The sequence below is a fragment of the Ovis aries genome, chromosome X, assembly GCF_016772045.2.
Source record: "Ovis aries strain OAR_USU_Benz2616 breed Rambouillet chromosome X, ARS-UI_Ramb_v3.0, whole genome shotgun sequence".
Classification (NCBI taxonomy): Eukaryota; Metazoa; Chordata; class Mammalia; order Artiodactyla; family Bovidae; genus Ovis; species Ovis aries.
Window position 1 is genome coordinate 10,168,672 of NC_056080.1, and position 20,616 is coordinate 10,189,287.

The following is a 20,616-nucleotide window of genomic DNA, read 5'->3' on the forward strand; positions in this document are numbered from 1 at the left end:
AAATAAATAAATTTATATTTTTTTTAAAAAAGCACTGTGTACTGTTTCCTATTAACTAAGAATCCATCTGCCCTCATGAAAACTGCTGGCAGCGTGTATGTCATGATCCCATTTGGTAGCACAGGAAACTTGCTGAGCTGAACCTTTGTTGGTAGGTAGGCCCCACTCATTCCTTGGATAAAAAAAAAAAAAGGCACGCACATCAAAGATTTTCAACACTGGCATTTCTCTCAGAAATGGACCTGAAGATGAAATACTTGTGGATTCACTTAGCCCCTTCTCTTCTCCCTTAAGCAGGAACAGCTCACTCCTGGGTCATTGTGTTGTTAAATCACCATGGAACTTGGCTGGAACATGGCACCCCACGCTTGTCACCCACACTCGAGATATCATCAGCATCATTATGTCTCTGGAAGCCCAGATCTGTTTATCTCCTTGGTCATGTCCCTTAGGATTCAGACTCTCTCCTGTACTGATGCCTTTAATTATAGCATTCTTCACAGTTTTTTTCCCAGGTCAAGCAAGAGTCAGGTACCAACAACATATTTCTTCTTCTATCAGTTCAGTTTTGCCTTTCAGTAGATTATTCAGCTCAAACTCTTTTTAAAACCTAATCAGAGTCAAGAAGGAGCCCTTAGGCTCTGGATGCAGCTGTCTGGACCGCTGTGCTTCCCCCATCTCTTCCCTCCCCGCTCAGTCATGGCCTTGATGCCACTATCACTGTGCCTTGAAACCATCAGATCAAATCTCATCTTGTCTTTTATCCTGTTTGAGCCAGGATTCACCAAAAGGAGTTCAGACTCCCCAAGTCATCCTTCATTTCCTGGCCTCTCATCACCATACTTATTACATGTCACAAGTCACCTTATTAGTGAGTATGTCCCTGCTCATGGGATTTTTAATTCCCAACCCTTCCCCCCTAGTGCTCATCTGCTTTATTTTTCTAAATTAGTACTGATTATAATTTCTTTCATTGCTTATTTATCTGTGTCTTCCTACTAGAATATAACCTTCATGAAGGCATAGACTTTGTCATGTTCGCCATGGTTTCCTAGTGTCAGAAACAGTGCCTGGCATGGGAGGAAGTGAAAGACAGTTGTTAGAGGCTCTCTACCAGTAATGGACACATTGTACATGGGAAAAGGTTCTTAGGACCTTTTGTTCCTGAATCCATCTTCAGGAATTCTGCTCTGTTCCTCCTTCTCAGCATCAGCTTCCTTGAAATTTCTGTTCAGGGTCTCTGAGCTTAGTTTGCCTTCCCCCTTCTAGTCATAACTACCATGATCATCTTCTTTAGGCTTCTGTGTCAGTCCATCTCTTTTTTCAATTTAAGCAGTTACTGAAGAGATGCCTTCTCTCTTTTTTCCTTTATGCTTTTTTTTGGGAGAGCAGTAGTGGAAAGGGTAGAGCTGGAACACTGCTTTCTTTTGAAAGTCAAGTAACTACAGTCAAGCCATGAAGTTTGACTGGCTTCTGAAGATCTTGTTTCTAGTTTCTTTGTACTAACACAGATAGATCTGAATACCACTTGGCAATATTCCCTGCCATTTTCTTCCTCCTTCCATTTTCATTTCTTTTCTCTGTAATCTACATTCTAGCTAAACTCTGAACAATTGTCTTTTTTCAGTCCTCACTGTGAGGTTGAATTATAGCTCTGATTTATTTATTGCCTGCAATACATTCACCAATGTATGTATATATATTTGTGTGTTTGCATGTATGAATATGTTCATATATCTGTACACACACATACACACCTGAAGCTGTAGCTCCAGTACTTTGGCCACCTGATGCGAAGAGCTGACTCATTGTAAAAGACCCTGATGCTGGGAACGATTGAAGGCAGGAGGAGAAGGGGACGACAGAGGATGAGATGGGTGGATGGCATCACCGACTCGATGGACATAAGTTTGAGCAAGCTATGGGAGATGATGAAGGACAGGGAAGCCTGGCATGCTGCAGTCCATGGGGTCACAAAGAATTGGATATGACTTAGTGACTGAACAACAGCCTACACACTTAAGCATGCATGCACGCGCGCACACGCACACACACACACACACACACACACACATCATTTTACAGGTGAGAAAACTGAGCTTCAGAGAGGTTAAATAACTTCTCCAAGATCACTCAGAGGGTGAAGTCCAGCTTCTCAATAGACGAAGCTACCCTTTCTTACCTCTCATTTTCTCTTTACATTTTAAACTACTCCATTTAAAGCTACTTTTAAAAGGTTGCCAAATCTTGTCAATTTTTGTTAGTTTAAAATTTTCATTATGAAATATTTTAAATATATAAACAGAAAGAGAAAATTCCATCAGTAACACTCATTTATTATCCTGTAGTTGCTTCAGACTTTTAAAAGTAGTAATTTGTTACAGAGCAGGTGATGTCTGTTGTCTGTATACTTTTCTCTGATTGCATTCTCCCTACTCCCTCCCCAGATATCACTGCTTTCAAGAATTTTAAAAAATAATTCCTATGCTTACTTTACATTATTCCTAAATACAAACAGATCTCTAAAAACTATATACTTAGTTTTAGATTAAAAAAAACAATAATATCTTTGTAACAATTGCTTTTTAAAATATCAACATTAGGTTTTTGGGATTTTTCCATTTTGATGGGAGTGTCTGTCTTTTTCATTCATTTTAATTATTCAGAGCATTCCATTGCATTAATATACCACAATCTATTTACTTGGCCTCATGTTGATATATAATTAGATCTTTCTATATTTCTTTTTGGTTTTTAAAACTATAAAGTCACTCTTCTGTCATCATCTTATGCCATGTCTCAGCAACATTTTCCATAGTTAGCCATTCTTTATTCTTCTACACTTTTCTCTCCTGGTTCAGTAACACCGAGAGTCTTTGATTTTATCCTTCTCCTCTGGCTACTCCTTTTGAATTTTCTTTCTCATCCTGCCCTCTTCTATTTAAACTAAAATTTGGGAGTTCCTCAGAACTTCGTATCAAGCCATTTCCTCTCATCTCTCCCTCCCACTTTCTTCCTAGACGGTATTATCTATTCCTATGACTTTAAATATAAACTGACAGTGCTCAAAGTGCCATTTCTTGCCCACATCTCTGAGCTCCAGACTCATGAATCATGACAGTTACCTACTTGACACATCTTCTTGGTTATCTCAGAGGTCACTTAAGTTCAAACTTAAGACATTTTAGGGAAAAAGAAGCTCTTTATTTTTCTGTCTCTACCTGTGGTAGAGAATTTCCAATATGGTTCCCAGTGATCCCATCTCCTCATATTCACATCTCTGTGTCTCCTCCCTTGAGTGTGGGCTAAAACTAATGACTTGCCTCTGATAAATAGAGCAAAAGTGATGGGACATCACTAATAATATTAGGTTACAGAAGACTGACTTCTACATGGCTTGCATGCTCTCTGGCTCTCTGGCTTCCTCACTCTTTGTTGCTGTGTTGTGAGCTGCTGGACGGAGTGGCCTACGTGACTGAGAGTGATCATGGGACTGAGAATGGTCTCTGGCCCACAACCACTGAAGAACTGCTTTCTACCAAAAATGACATGAGTGTGCACTTGGAGGTTATTCCTGCCACAGCTGAACTTTGTGATGACTGCCAACACTGATTGCTTGAGTTCTTTCTTGTGAGAGACCCCAAGAGGGAGGAACAGCTAAGCTACACTGGGATGCCTGGCCCACAGAAACAATGAGAAAATAAGTAATTTGTTGTCTTAAGCTTCTAAGTTCTGGAATAATTTGTTACACAGTGGTAGACAACTAATACAAATCCTGTTCATGTCCCAGTGATCCTCATATCAATAAACCATCCACTTGGTAACTCAGGTTATAAGCTAGTTTACCTAGACTCATTCCTCTTCGCCATCCCCTATAGCAATGCATTTGTTAGTCCTGTAGCTTCTAACTATATATAATGTCTAACTAATTATATGCCTAACATAGGCATATAATGGTGTGGGATAGCTGTTTAAATTATTACATCTTTTTTCTTCAAAATATTTCTTCAAAATATAAGTATCTTCACTTCTATCTCCATCAACATATATGAGGCCAAGCCACCTTCATCTCTTGCCTTGACACAGGAAGAAGAGGTCTTGAATGGGCACGTTCAGTTCAGTTCAGTTCAGTCGCTCAGTCGTGTCCAACTCTTTGCAACCCCATGAATCGTAGCACGCCAGGCCTCCCTGTCCATCACCAACTCCCGGAGTTCACTCAAACTCACGTCCTTCGAGTCGGTGATGCCATCCAGCCATCTCATCCTCTGTCGTCCCCTTCTCCTCCTGCCCCCAATCCCTCCCAGCATCAGAGTCTTTTCCAATGAGTCAACTCTTTGCATGGTAAAGTCATTTTATCTTCCTGACTTTTTGTCTTATTATTTTATTTGCCTACTTAATAGATTTTGATTACTGATGTCCTTTTTTAATATTCTGGTGATGGTGACCAAAATTTAACATCATCCCTCAGTCATGGAGTTTGCAATAAAATAAAGGAGACAAACATTAATCAAATTAACTGAAAAATGTGAACATTCTCTGAAGAAGGGATAACTGGTTCAATGAAAATAAGATCATAGTGTTGCCCATTGTACTTAGGATTTCTCAAGAAATTGATATCAAGGATTATTATTGATCAAAGGTGCTTTCCAACATGTTTGAGGTAGAATTTTCCAGTGTGGTGCAGAACATGATGGTTGATAAAGTTATGCACATGTCATTGTATTCAATTATCTAATTATTCTCTTTCCTTCCTTAACTCCCCTCCCCATATATGAATATCTAGGGATGCGGCCTTAAATACCAGAAACTGTGGCTGGGTGTTCTTTCTTCCTTCACCATTAAAGAGTTTGAGCAAACTGTCAAGATTGCATTTTACCTAAGGAAAAGGTGTAAATTTTTTCCTGTAATATGTAGGTGATGTATATATCATAAATCGTGTTCTAATGTAGGCATATAATTGTGTGGGATATCTCTTTAAATGATTACATCTTTTTTCTTAAGAATCATAAAAACTCTTAGAATTGAAATGGGGACTTTTATTGTTCTTTGGGCTCACTCACCCATGTAGTATGGGGATTTGCCCTATAACTTTCATAACTGGTGATATTCCAAGTTCTGCATAATCATTTCTAGGAACTGGCAACTGATTATCATACAAGGCAGCTCTTAATGGTTACAAAGATGAGCTTGTTGTAACCTCTTACATTGATTTGGATTCTGCTTCCTTTTGATTTGTGTCTTTTGAGCCTGTTTACTTCTAGAAGAACTGGGTAATTCTAACTTAGGGTTCATTGCTATTCTGTAAATTCATCTTATATTAAACTCCTCATGACTAAGGTTTTTTTCAATGGCTTGTAATTTTAGGTCCTCAAAGTTACTCAGTTTGCTCTCACATCAGTCCAATGGATTCTTTACAGCAAGAAACAATCTTCAGATCTTAAATTGAGAAGCTGTAATTTCCTCAATCATATAGACATTTGATGTAATCATCTAATATGAGTGAGCAATCTATGAGAGGAAAACTAGAATCGGCCTGAAACAATACTTTCCTTTTACATGGAGTTTAACAGAGTGATCAGCAAAAATTATTCGTGAATGTCAGCACTCATTCCTCAGTCCTAGCCTTCTGAAAACATATTTGCTGGGGTATAAATAAGTTAAGCAGTAAGTAAGTAAGTGAGAAAGATAGTCTCAATGCAGAAAAAGTCAACCAGAAACATCTCAGCCTTTGCTTCTTTTAAATAGTGAAAGTTTCTCAGTTGTGTCCAACTCTTTGCGACCCCATGGACTGTACCATGGAATTCTCCAGGCTGGAATATTGGAGTGGGTTGCCATGTCCTCCAGGGGATCTTCCCAACCCAAGGATCGAACCCAGGTCTCCCGCATTGCAGACAGCTTCTTTACCAGCTGAGCCACCAGGGAAGCACAAGAATACTGGAGTGGATAGCCTGTCCCTTCTGCAGCAGATCTTCCCAACCCAGGAATTGAACCAGGGTCTCCTGCATTGCAGGCAGAGTCTTTACCAACTGAGCTATTAGGGAATCCCTAAATAAGTAAAAAAGATAGTACCAATGCAGAAAAATTCAAACAGGAACATCTCAGCCTTTGCTTCTTATAAATTGGACCTTGTGATGCATTTATAGATATCATGTATTACTTTGAACTAAATTGTGCCTTCTTTTTCTAGTCAAAAGAAATGTTAGGAAAGCTAGTATCTGGGATGTGTTACCTGTACAGGTAAAATTATTCCTGATTAGCAGTCAGTGTAGTCTTAAATGCATTGGAATCATTTGCCTATAAACTGTACAGTCTTTTTCTATTATTGTTGTTTAAAAATTGGCCATGTCTTTGAAGTTCCCATAAGATGGAAAAAGCAAGCTTATTAAGTAGGTCACTAGTCTCCTTCTATTGCCAAACATTGAATTTTATTTCTCAACATTAAGGATACATTAGTTTTCAACTCCTGCATAATAAATTGCCACAAACTTAGCTGATAGCTTTAAAAACATACAGTTTTTATGAGTTAGGAGTCCATGCACAGCTTAGCTGGGCTCTGTGCTCAGTGTTTCACCAAGTTGAAAGCAAGATGTTGGCTGCACTGTGTTTTTCTGCAGCTCTGGGTCCACTTCCTCATTCATGTAGTGGTTGATGTAATTCAGTTCCATGTGGTTGTATCACTGATGAATCTACTTTCTTCTTGGCTGTCAGCCTAGTGCTGCTCTCAGCACCTAGAGACCTCTGAAGTTCCTTCCCACTTTTTTTTTCCATATTTCTAACTTTTTCAAAGGCAGAAGGAGAATCTCTCTGAGCCCTCTACCCCATTTAAAGGGCTCACCTTTTTGGTCTGGACAACCCAGGATAACTTCCCTTTTAATTAATTTAACATCACCTGATTAGGGACTTTACATCTGAAATACCCTTGACATTTAATGTAATCTGATCGTAGGAGTAACTCTCCCTTCATATTCATAGATCATGTCCACATCTAAAGAAAAGGAATTACATGGGGCCTGTACACTAATACCATGGGAATGTTGAGGATCGTCTTAGAATTCAGCCTTGTACATTCCATTTGCTAATTTATGGTCCTAGTATTTCTGAGCCTCATTTGCTCATCTGTTAAGTGAGCACTATTGCAGATCAAATGAGAATTGTTACAGGTATTAGGACCCCACTCCTAGCAGGAACTCTGTCTTTCTCATTATGCTATTGTGGTAAAGATAGAAATCATCTGACTTACAGAATCATAGGAAACTTCCCGGACTTCATGAAGCACACTGGCATCCTGCAATGAGAATGTTAGTCTTCGAGATCATTTCAAAAGAACAGGCTTTCCAGAAAAGTTAGTATCTACACTGTATCATCTTTCACAGTCATTTAAGAAAGCTTGCTCAGTGCCTCTACCATTAGCACAATATCCTACAATAAATAGAACACCCAAATACAGGATGATGGAGTAAACCTCCAGATGAGACCTTCCCAGGTAGAGCTATTGGTGCTTGGGATTCTCTCTGATTGTTTTGGGGCCTCTTGATTATGATCAGCAACATGGAAAGCCTCATCTTGAGGTAGTCAGTGAGGCCTGATTTCATGGTAATTGAAATCTCTGTAAGTCCAGCAGTAATTGATTAGGCAGACAACAAAAACAGTATTTATTTTCTATGGAAAATCTGAAAAATGACGACAAACCACAGGCATCTATCCCCTCCTTAGTTACAAAAGGAATATGGATCATTCTAAGACAAATGGGCATGAAAGTTGTTAGTGTGTGTGTTAGTCACTCAGTCATGTCCAACTCTTTGAGACCCCATGGACTGTAGTCTACCTGCCCCTCTGTCCATGGAATTCTCCAGGCATGAATATTGGAGTGGCCATTTCCTTCTCTAGGGGATCTTCCTGACCCAGGAATTGAACCCTAGTCTCCCGCGTTACAGGCAGACTCTTTACCAACTGAACCACCAGGAAAGTTTCTAGAGAAAGCAATATTCATTAGCACTAGGAAGGAGGAGAAAGAAAAGGAAAAAAAAATCAAGTTGGAGCTAGCCATTGACTTACTCAAGACAAGGAAAGTCAGAATGTTAATTAAAACAAAGCAAAGGGGCCAGAAGCAGACATTTCCCTCTTAAGCTAAGTGCCTATTACTGTATTTCTCTCCCCAAATCCTGAGCATCGCCTTTCTTAAGGTACCCTATGGATGTCATTAATGCTTCTATAGAAAAGTTTTGGTGAGGAACATTGATAATATTTGTAAAGTATCTACCATAATACCTGACAAATAAAGAATGCACACAACAAATGTTAACCTGTAGTGCTTATAGAAGAAATAGTTTGAGTGGTCTACAGTGCAGTCTCCCTAGAGGGAAAACTGTAAAGTACCAACACCAGTAGTTCATAGTAATTTATGCAAGGACTGGAGAGAGGAGGAGTGAATATAGAAAAGCATATTTCAACATGCCCGACAATTTTCAGTCACAGAAGTAGTTGTGTTTTCCCCTATGAGGCCAGTTTTCTGATAGAAACAGTAGTGAATAGAAGCCTGTATCGTCTGTCTGTGTGATGCATTCTATTCAGAGCAAAGAATTATTTATAAAAATCTTTTGAAATTAAATCTGCAAAGGATTTTTGGCAGGTTAAGAAGGAATATGGAGGGGTAGAGGAATGTCAAAAACAAAAGCTCAAAATGTTGAAGGTGGCAATGTCCCTCATGGTGAATTTCCCACAAGGCCAGTGGCAAGGTGGAATTGATCAGTGTAGATGATGGACTAGGAAGGCGAAAGCTGAAGAGTCATTGGGTTTTAATTTAGTCTAGGTCACTGGTTCTCAACCAGGGGTGAATTTGCCCCTTATGTGGCATTTAGCAATGTTTGAAGACAGTTTTGCTTCTTATGACCTGGGAAGAGGAAGGGCAGTGCTACCAGCATCTAGTGTTAGAAGTCAGGGGTGCTGCTGAGCATCCTACAATGCACAGGACAGTCCCCACACAAAAGAATTATCTGGCCCTAAAGGTAAATGGTGTGGGCTTCCCAGGTGGCTCAGTGGTATAGAATCTGCCTGCCAATGCAGGAGACACAGGTTGGATCTCTGGGTCGGGAAGATCCCCTGGAGGAGGAAATGGTAACCCACTTCAGTATTCTTGCCTAGAAAATCCCATGGACAGAGGAGCCTGGTGGGCTGCAGTCTATGGGGTCGCAAAGAGTCAGACACAACTGAAGAACTGAGCATGCACACAAAGATAAACAGTGCCATGGTGTGAACCCTGCTGGAAGTATTTTAATTCTATTATTGGACCAAGTTGAACCAGCAAATGTTATATTCATGGACTCAGTTTAGCCCCCCATGGAATATTCAGTGTTTTGCTTTTTACCTTTGTCAGAAGCCACTACTATAAATAAACATACAAAATTTAACATAGTATTTGTCATTTTAATAAAAAATGTTGTTCATGACCTACATGAGACATTTGATTTTAATTTCATTGCTAGTAAATAAAAAGAATACTCTTTCCGGGGGAATTTCCACATATTGCCTATTCAATAAGATTCATATAATAGATCTTCTTTCTCTTTTTGCCATAGTAACCAGGAAATTTGGGGGAAAGTTTGAAGATCAATCGTGATTTTTGAGCATTTTGAGCATTTTTGAATGTGATTGCTAGAATAATTTCTATCTTTCTTTTCTTTGGTTATTTTCTTCTTACATTTCCATTGAATTTACTGTTCATGTATATGAAAACATTTATTCATATATGTGATTTTACAGAATCTCCCTTGCTTTGTAGAGTTTTTAGTCATTCTTAATATGAACTACCTGGATTGTTAATATATAAGTTGTTATTGTGAGTTCCTTCTAAGCAGTGTTCATTCTTGCAATTTTATGCATTAAATACATTATTGGAATGTCAGACATAGCAGTTACATCTGAGAGTTGCTGCTGTGGGAACTGGATGACCAGAGAAACACAAAAGATTACTAGTCAAAGGAGTTCTGGGGCTCATTTAAGGCTGACTTCCTTCAATATGATATTACAAATCCATTCTGTTTTGAATTCTCTAGAGCAGTTGTCAGCATCTGGTGAAGATGGTGTCAGTGTAGGGAGTTGCGTTTATTAGGGCTAAGGTTTGGCCAAGTGGATTTGAGAAGAGAGTAAAAGAAGGGTATTGTGGAATAAATCTCCATAAATCCATATTAATTGGAGAAGGAAGTGACAAAAGGGTGGGGGTGGGGAGAATGGGTAAGAAGATCAGTATTCCTCTTGCTTATCGTTCCTTCTGAGCCCCAGTCCATCCAGCTCTTGCCTTTTGCTATTTCCTTAGGGTGGGAGATTGATTTAGCTGAACACATTTTAATCTGGTACATCATCCTGTTTTACATGAAGCTTCAAGTGCAGTCACTAGCTTTCAGTTCAGTTCAATTCAGTCGCTCAGTCGTGTCCGACTCTTTGCGACACCATGAATCGCAGCACACCAGGCCTCCCTGTTCATCACCATCTCCCAGAGTTCACTCAGACTCATGTCCATCGAGTCCGTGATGCCATCCAGCCATCTCATCCTCGGTCGTCCCCTTCTCCTCCTGCCCCCAGTCCCTCCCAACATCAGAGTCTTTCCCAATGAGTCAGCTCTTCGCATGAGGTGGCAAAAGTACTGGAGTTTCAGCTTCAGCATCATTCCCTGAAAAGAAATCCCAGGGTTGATCTCCTTCAGAATGGACTGGTTGGATCTCCTTGCAGTCCAAGGGACTCTCAAGTCTTCTCCAACACCACAGTTCAAAAGCATCAATTCTTCAGCGCTCAGCCTTTTTCACAGTCCAACTCTCACATCCATACATGACCACAGGAAAAACCATAGCCTTGACTAGACGGACCTTAGTCGGCAAAGTAATGTCTCTGCTTTTGAATATGCTATCTAGGTTGGTCATAACTTTTCTTCCAAGGAGTAAGCGTATTTTAATTTCATGGCTGCAGTCATCATCTGCGGTGATTTTGGAGCCCAAAAAATAAAGTCTGACACTGCTTCCACTGTTTCCCCATCTATTTGCCATGAAGTGATGGGACCGGATGCCATGATCTTCGTTTTCTGAATGTTGAGCTTTAAGCCAACTTTTTCACTCTCCTCTTTCACTTTCATCAAGAGGCTTTTTAGCTCCTCTTCACTTTCTGCCATAAGGGTAGTGTCATCTGCCTATCTGAGGTTATTGATATTTCTCCTGGTAATCTTGATTCCAGCTTGTGTTTCTTCCAGCCCAGCGTTTCTCATGATGTACTCTGCATATAAGTTAAATAAGCAGGGTGACAATATACAGCCTTGACGTACTCCTTTTCCTATTTGGAACCAGTCTGTTGCTCCATGTCCAGTTCTAACTGATGCTTCCTGACCTGCATACAGATTTCTCAAGAGGCAGGTCAGGTGGTCTGTTATTCCCATCTCTTTCAGAATTTTCCAGTTTCTTGTGATCCACACAGTCAAAGGCTTTGGCATAGTCAATAAAGCAGAAATAGATGTGTTCCTGGAACTCTCTTGCTTTTCCATGATCCAGCGGATGTTGGCAATTTGATCTCTGGTTCCTCTGCCTTTTCTAAAACCAGCTTGAACATCAGGGAGTTCACGGTTCACGTATTGCTGAAGCCTGGCTTGGAGAATTTTGAGCATTACTTTCCTAGCATGTGAGATGAGTGCAATTGTGCGGTAGTTTGAGCATTCTTTTGCATCGCCTTTCTTTGGGATTGGAATGAAAACTGACATTTTCCAGTCCTGTGGCCACTGCTGAGTTTTCCAAATTTGCTGGCATATTGAGTGCAGCACTTTCACAGCATCATCTTTCAGGATTTGAAATAGCTCCACTGGAATGCCATCACCTCTACTAGCTTTGTTTGTAGTGATGCTTTCTAAGGCCCACTTGGCTTCACATTCCAAGATGTCTGGCTCTAGGTGAGTGATCACATCATTATGATTATCTGGGTCGTGAAGATCTTTTTTGTACAGTTCTTCCGTGTATTCTTGCCACCTCTTCTTAATATCTTCTGCTTCTGTTAGGTCCATACCATTTCTGTCCTTTATCGAGCCCATCTTTGCATGAAATGTTCCCTTGGTATCTGTAATTTTCTTGAAGAGATCTGTAGTCTTTCCCATTCTGTTGTTTTCCTCTATTTCTTGGCATTGATCGCTGAAGAAGGCTTTCTTATCTCTTCTTGCTATTCTTTGGAACTCTGCATTCAGATGCTTATATCTTTCCTTTTCTCCTTTGCTTTTTGCCTGTCTCCTTTTCACAGCTGTTTGTAAGGCCTCCCCATACAGCCATTTTGCTTTTTGCATTTCTTTTCCATGGGGATGGTCTTGATCCCTGTCTCTTGTACAATGTCACGAACCTCATTCCATAGTTCATCAGGCACTCTATCTATCAGATCTAGACCCTTAAATCTATGTCTCACTTCCAGTGTATAATTTAAGGGATTTGATTATGTCATACCTGAATGGTATGACTAATGCATATTTTAGTGCTTGTGAATAGAACACTAGTTACATTACAGCTGGACCATTTGCCTTCACCCTTTCAGATTCTTTCACTGGAAGGCACACACAGCTACTATTTTGGTGGTTTATTCAAGAACTGGATTAGATGAACTCATAAATCAGCATGTAGTCATTACTTGAAGGGAGTTACACTTTGGTTAACTGATATGTTTCATTGCCAGACCACTGTGTGTATACACACATGTGCAGATGTGAACGTGTGTACACGTGACTGATAACAGCAGCCAGTGCTTGAGTGTTTTCCGTAGCCTTATGTGTAGACTGCTCCAGCATCACTCTAAAAGGTATGCAGTAAGCTAACAACCCAACTTGGCAGCTGTTCCTTCTAAAACTGGACTTCATTCCATGAAGTCAGTGTGGAAAGTAGTCAGTCTCTTGAGCAGTTTATGTTTGATTCTTGGCATCACTAAATTTTAGTTCTCTTCAATGTTGCTTCATTTGAACAATTGGGATGCTCCATTTTCAGACATTCAAAGCTTTGGAAATGCTTTGATCAATAGATTTTTATTTAACATCATATCTAAGTGGAATGATTTTTCATGTAGGAAATAATAATAATTGTATTTTAAAGGGCATTTATCCCTTGTTGGCAAATATCTGTAAGTGCTTTATGATTTTCAGAACTCATTAATGTTTTATCACTTATACAACCCTACAGAACTGATACTGTGAGCCCCAATTTAAAGATGAGTAACTGAATTTTTAGAAAGGAAAGTGAATTACTAAGGGTTAAGTTTAAATAATGGAGTTAAGATAAAAAGACTGGCTGTTATATATATATTTTTTTCATTTTTATTTTTACTTTATTTTACTTTACAATACTGTATTGGTTTTGCCATACATTGACATGAATGCACCATGGATGTACACGTGTTCCCAATCCTGAACCCCCCCCTCCCACCCCATATCATCTCTCTGGATCATCCCCGTGCACCAGCCCCAAGCATCATGTATCCTGTATCGAACATAGACTGGCGATTCGTTTCTTACATGATAGTATACATGTTTCAGTGCCATTCTCCCAAATCATCCCACCCTCTCCCTCTCCTTCAGAGTCCAAAAGTCCGTTCTATACATCTGTGTCTCTTTTGCTGTCTTGCATACAGGGTTATTATTACCATCTTTCTAAATTCCATAATATGTGTTAGTATACTGTATTGGTGTTTTTCTTTTTGGCTTACTTCACTCTGTATAATAGGCTCCAGTTTCATCCATCTCATTAGAACTGATTCAAATGTATTCTTTTTAATGGCTGAGTAATACTCCATTGTGTATATGTACCACAGCTTTCTTATCCATTCATCTGCTGATGGACATCTAGGTTGTTTCCATGTCCTGGCTATTATAAACAGTGCTGTGATGAACATTGGGGTATACGTGTCTCTTTCCATTGTGGTTTCCTTGGTGTGTATGCCCAGCAGTTGGATTGCTGGGTCATAAGGCAGTTCTATTTGCATTTTTTTTAAGGAATCTCCACACTGTTCTCCATAGTGGCTGTACTAGTTTGCATTCCCACCAACAGTGTAAGAGGGTTCCCTTTTCTCCACACCCTCTCCAGCATTTATTGCTTGCAGAGTTTTGGATCGCAGCCATTCTGATTGGTATGAAGTGGTACCTCATTGTGGTCTTGATTTGCATTTCTCTGATAATGAGTGATGTTGAGCATCTTTTCATGTGTTTGTTAGCCATCCGTATGTCTTCTTTGGAGAAATGTCTATTTAGTTCTTTGGCCCATTTTTTGATTGGGTCGTTTATTTTTCTGGAATTGAGCTGCATAAGTTGCTTATATATTTTTGAGATTAGTTGTTTGTCAGTTGCTTCATTTGCTATTATTTTCTCACATTCAGAAGGCTATCTTTTCACCTTGCTTATAGTTTCCTTTGTTGTGCACAAGCTTTTAATTTTAATTAGATCCCATTTGTTTATTTTTGCTTTTATTTCCAGTATTCTGGGAGATGGGTCATAGAGGATCTTGCTGTGATTTATGTCGGAGAGTGCTTTGCCTATGTTGTCCTCTAGGAGTTGTATAGTTTCTGGTCTTACGTTTAGATCTTTAATCCATTTTGAGTTTATTTTTGTGTGTGGTGTTAGAAAGTGTTCTAGTTTCATTCTTTTACAAGTGGTTGACCAGTTTTCCCAGCACCACTTGTTAAAGAGATTGTCTTTACTCCATTGTGTATTCTTGCCTCCTTTGTCAAAGATAAGATGTCCATAGGTGTGTGGATTTATCTCTGGGCTTTCTATTTTGTTCCATTGATCTATATTTCTGTCTTTGTGCCAACACTGGCTGTTTTAAACTGTAGGGCTCTTTCCATTATAACATGCTAACTTTAAGCCAGTAGAGTTTCTAGTGGGTTACCAATTTGTGTTGTAACAAAGTGTGTCTAACTTGATCTCAAACTGTATTTCAAGGTTTACACTTCATAAATGGAACTAAATCATTGGAGCTTAGGCAGGGGGCTGGAAGTTTATTTATTGATCCAGTCTGGCCTCTTGGGCTTCTTGATATTTGGTGAGATGGTACATTTGTCAGTACACTGGAAAAGCATTTTGTTTCCTTCAGAATGAAGAGGACTGCTCTTGAATTTTAAATAGGAGTAATGACTGTCCAACAGGGCTCATGGGCATGAAGCATAAACAATAAGCCTCATGTTGGTACCAAAAGAAAATAGGCAATTTCTATAGAGCCATTCTATCAACATCTACTTAAATCTATGCCTTAAAAATAATGGGAATATATGATAACCTCTGAAAATCTGTATGGTAAGTAAACACATCTTTCTCTTCCAAAACTATACCAAATGAGGCTAAATGTGTTTCTTTTTGAAGATATTATGTCTTAAAATGTCATATTTTGGTATTAAAATATATGTAATGGAACTACTCAGTTCAGTTCAGTTCAATCGCTCAGTCATGTCTGACTCTTTGCGACCCCATGAATTGCAGCATGCCAGGCCTCCCTGTCCATCACATGAACTATCAATGTATTTCTACATGAGTTATTTATTAATTACAAAGGATAAAAGATTCCTTTACCATAGAGAGGTCTGGTGGTTACCACCTAAGCTAAATGATCCAACTCAACACCCCCAATACAAGCACAAATGAGCATTCCTTTCTTTCTGATGTGATATAACAGGTCTGTGAGGGACCTGCCTAAAATGCTTGTGCTGTGCTCAGTCATGTTTGACTCATTGCAACCCCATGGACTGTAGCCCACAAGGCTCCTCTGTCCGTGGAAATCTCCAGGCAAGAATACCAAAATGGGTTGCCATTCCCTTCTCCAGATCTTCCCAAACTGGGATCGAACCTGCATCTCTTGCATTTCCTGCATTGGAAAGTGGATTCTTTATCATTGCACCACTTGGGAAGCCCACCTTAAATGCTTAAGCATGATCTAATCATTAGAAACCCAGATTGAGGGATATTTTGCAACAAAACTGACCCCTCTCCTCTTCAAAATGAAAATGTCATGGAAGAAAGGCAGAGGAACTATTCCAGATTGAAGGAGTATGAAGAGACATGACAATTAGAAGCAATGCGTTATATCCGGATTAGAAAAACAAAATTGCTATAAAGGATATTATTAGGAAATTTGCAAAGTAAAAAGTTGAACAAGAAAAAATAGTGAATCATTGCAAACAATTGAGAACTGTCTGACATTTCTTTAGAAATAATACAAATTGATTTGAATTTGGGGGGAAAACAATCAAGAGCTAAGAAATGAACAGTTTGTAGAGAATCCTTTAAGTTTGCTTCATTATTGCAAAATGCAATGAAAATAAGAAATTCTGCCTACTTCAAGTGAAACAAATTTATTACAGAACCTTATTTCAGCTCAGGCTTTATCTTACTTACACAGATTTTTTTTTTTACTTGCACAGAATTTTAAGATTTGTTAAAAATTCTATATTTTGTAAAGTTCTCTATTCTCTCTATATATAGAGAACTATATCCCCAAAAGTTCTCTATTTTGATTTATCTATCTGTTTTAATCTTTAAGGGAGTCATTTGAAAGACATGTTGTTCTTTATACATGATCGCTTTTTAAAGTGCTTGTCTGTTTACTGATTTGGTACTAAAATTATGCACAAAGATTCTCAAACAATCATCCAGGCACTATTGACTTAGTACTGTGGGGAATTAGATTAATTTATAGACTTCTTTGTTTTTAGATTTCACCATTTAATATTCCACCTTCATACCTGGCAGAGTGTCTGAGTTTGACCAAGTATCTTTGTTAGAAACCATTTACTTGTCCATTTGTTATACAAATGGTTATTAAGAAGCTATGAGATTATGGCCATTTGCTGGGTACTGATAGAGAGGGAAATGGCAACCCACTTCAGTATTCTTGCCTGGAGAATCCCATGGACAGAGAAGCTAGCAGGCTACAGTCCATGGGGTCGCAAAGAGTTGGACATGATTGAAGCAACTTAGCACGCATGCACGCTGGGTACTGGGACTGTACAGATAAGTTACACCATATCTTTCTCCTCACACAGCCAATGCACTGACTTATGGAACTTCTGGGTAGTTCTCCAATGTTCTCAGCTGTATTGTTAGAGTTTTAATTTATTTTTTTAAGTTCCATTCATTTACTCGACAAATATTATATAGATACTAACTCTTTGTCAGATGGAAAAGTAGACTTTTAAATTATATATATTCAAGAATACAGAGACAGAAACACACAAATATGTTTGCCAGTATATGTGAGGATAAACAAATAGGTGATGCCACTACATGTGAGGAAAAAGTAAAGAAAAATGGAGAGGGTCAGGATAAGACAGTAACTAGCTTATTTTGGAGGAATATGGATGGATTCCTTATTAAAGACATTTTCGCTAGAGACTTAGAAGAAATTGGGGGAAATAGCCATCCAAATTTCTGGTAGTAAAGTTTTCACAGGGAGTGAACTGGATGCATGTCTTAAAGTAGGACTGTAGAGTGGCCAAAGAACAAAAATTATAATGATATTGCAAAATATAAAGAATGGCAAACTTTATATGTATGTATAATTCCCCCATGAAGTCATCCAGTTCTAGACTTTTATTTGTAAAGGTTTTTTTTTTTTTAAAAAAGGTTTTTTGTGTGTGTATGTGTGTGTGTGGTGTGTGTGTGTGTAACAGATTCTGTTTCACCTTTAGTGATCAGCCTGTTCAGGTTATTCGTTTCTTCTTGATTCTGTTTTGGTGGGCTGTATCTATCTAGCAGGAACTTCCTCCAATAGCTCAACAGGTAAAGAATCCGCCTATAATGCAAGAGACACAAGAGACACAGGTTTGATTCATGGGTTAGATAGATCCCCTGGAGTAGGAAATGGCAACCCACTCCAGTATTGCCTGAAAATCCCCATGGATAGAGGACCCTGGCATGCTACAGTCCAAATGAAAGAGGAAAAATAACAACCAGTACCACATAAATTTTGAAAATAATCATAAGGGAATAGTATGAACAACTATATGCCAACAGATTGGAAAACTTGGAAGAAATGAATAAGTTGCTAGACAGATGTGTTAGTTTTTAGTGTGAGAGGATGAGGGGACCTACTTCTAGACCTGTTTTCTCATGAAGGTGATATTTGTTGATAATCTTTTTTTCCCCGTTTGTGCCTATTTAAGATGCATGCCGACAGATATATACAGTCATGTAATCATCATCACAATCAAGATATGAAACATTTCTATCATGCCAAAAAGTTCTCTTGTGCTGCTTTATGCCCATCTCCTCTCCCCATCACCCCTGGCCTTTGATCTGATTTCTGTCCTTTTTGTCTTGCATTTTCCTGTGTGTGATATATTGGAAACATCCAGTGTGTGACCTTTTGAGTTTAATTTAACATAAAGCTTTTGAGATTCATCCATGTTCTTGTATGTATCAATAATTTGTTCCTTTTTATTAATTAATAGTATCTCATTGTACGGTCGTACTATAGTTTATTCACCAATTGATAGGGTGTTAGCATTTCTAGTTTTTGAGTGATCATGATTAAGTTCATTATAAATATGCATATGCCAGTCTTTTTTTGACCTGTGATTTCATTTCTCTCGGCTAATTATCTCAGAGTGGGATTTCTGGGATATATATTAAATATATGTTAAAATTTTCAGTTCAGTTCAGTCCAGTCACTCAGTCATGTCTGACTCTTTGTGACCCCATGGACTGCAGCATGCCAGGCTTCCCTGTCCATCACCAACTCCCAGAGCTTGCTCAAATTCATGTCCATAGAGTCAGTAATGCCATCCAACCATCTCATCCTCTGTTGTCCCCTTCTCCTCCTGCCTTTAAAATTTAAATATGTGTTAAACTGTTTTCCAAGGTGACTATACCACCTTGCATTCTCATTACAATGAATGAGAGTTCCAGTTATTCCTTATCCATGCTAGCACTTAACATTTTAAGTCTTTCTCATTTTAACCATTCAAAGAGTTGTGTATTTGTATAACATTGTGATATTAATTTTCTATGCCAATGTCTTATTGCTGGCTTGAGTTATAACAGTTCTTTATGTACTCTAGATTTGAACCTTTTAATCGATGTGTTTTGGAAATGTTTTTGTCCAGATTTGTGGAGTTATTGTTCATTTTTAATATTGTCTTTGTAGAGTATAAATTATAAATTTGATGGAGTCTGGTTTACCACTTTTTGTTATACTGTGTGCTTTTTATGTCTACATATAGTAAATCATTGCCTAACTTCGCAAAGGAATTCTCCTATGTCATCTCTTAGATTTCATTTCAGCTCTTACATTTAGGTCTATCATTGGAATATCTTCTTAGGAATTTGTCTATTTCAACTAATTTGTGTAATATATTGGTATAAATTTGTTCATAATTCTTCTTGTTCATTTAACTTTCCTAGAATTGGTAGGAATATTCAGACTTTCATTCCTGAGTTTGGTTTTGTCTCTTCTTTTTTTTGGTCAGGCTGACTAGAAATTTATCAGTTTTTATGGTTGATTTTGTTTATTGTCTTTGTTTATTATCTTTCTACTTCACATTTGATTCACTTCTTTATGATCTTTGTGATTTCTTTCTTGCTGGGTTTGGATCTAATTTCTTTATTTTTCTAGTTTATAATATCGGAAACAGATTATTGCTTTGAGACTTTTCTTGTTTTCTTAGGTAAGTCTTCAGAACTATAAATTATCCTCTAACACTTTCAGTTCAGTTCAGTTCAGTTCAGTTCAGTCACTCAGTCGTGTCCGACTCTTTGCAACCCCATGAATCGCAGCATGCCAGGCCTCCCTGTCCATCACCATCTCCCGGAGTTCACTCAAATTCATGTCCATCAAGTCAGTGATGCCATCCAGCCATGTCATCTTCTGTCGTCCCCTTCTCCTCCTGCCCCCAATCCCTCCCAGCATCAGGGTCTTTTCCAATGAGTCAACTCTTCGCATGAGGTGGCCAAAGTACTGGAGCTTCAGCTTTAGCATCATTCCTTCCAAGGAAATCCCAGGGTTGATCTCCTTCAGAATGGACTGGTTGGATCTCCTTGCAGTCCAAGGAACTCTCAAGAGTCTTCTCCAACACCACAGTTCAAAAGCATCAATTCTTCGGCACTCAGCCTTCTTCACAGTCCAACTCTCACATCCATACATGACCACAGAAAAAACCATAGCCTTGACTAGACGGACCTTGGTCAGAAAAGTAATGTCTCTGCTTTTGAATATACTATCTAGGATGGTCATAACTTTTCTTCTAAGGAGTAAGCGTATTTTAATTTCATGGCTGCAGTCACCATCTGCAGGGATTTTGGAGGCCCCAAAAATAAAGTCTGACACTGCTTCCACTGTTTCCCCATCTATTTCCCATGAAGTGATGGGACCGGATGCCATGGTCTTCGTTTTCTGAATGTTGAGCTTTAAGCCAACTTTTTCACTCTCCTCTTTCACTTTCATCAAGAGGCTTTTTAGCTCCTCTTCACTTTCTGCCATAAGGGTGGTGTCATCTGCATATCTGAGGTTATTGATATTTCTCCCAGCAATCTTGATTCCAGCTTGTGCTTCTTCCAGCCCAGCGTTTCTCATGATGTACTCTGCATAGAAGTTAAATAAGCAGGGTGACAATATACAGCCTTGACATACT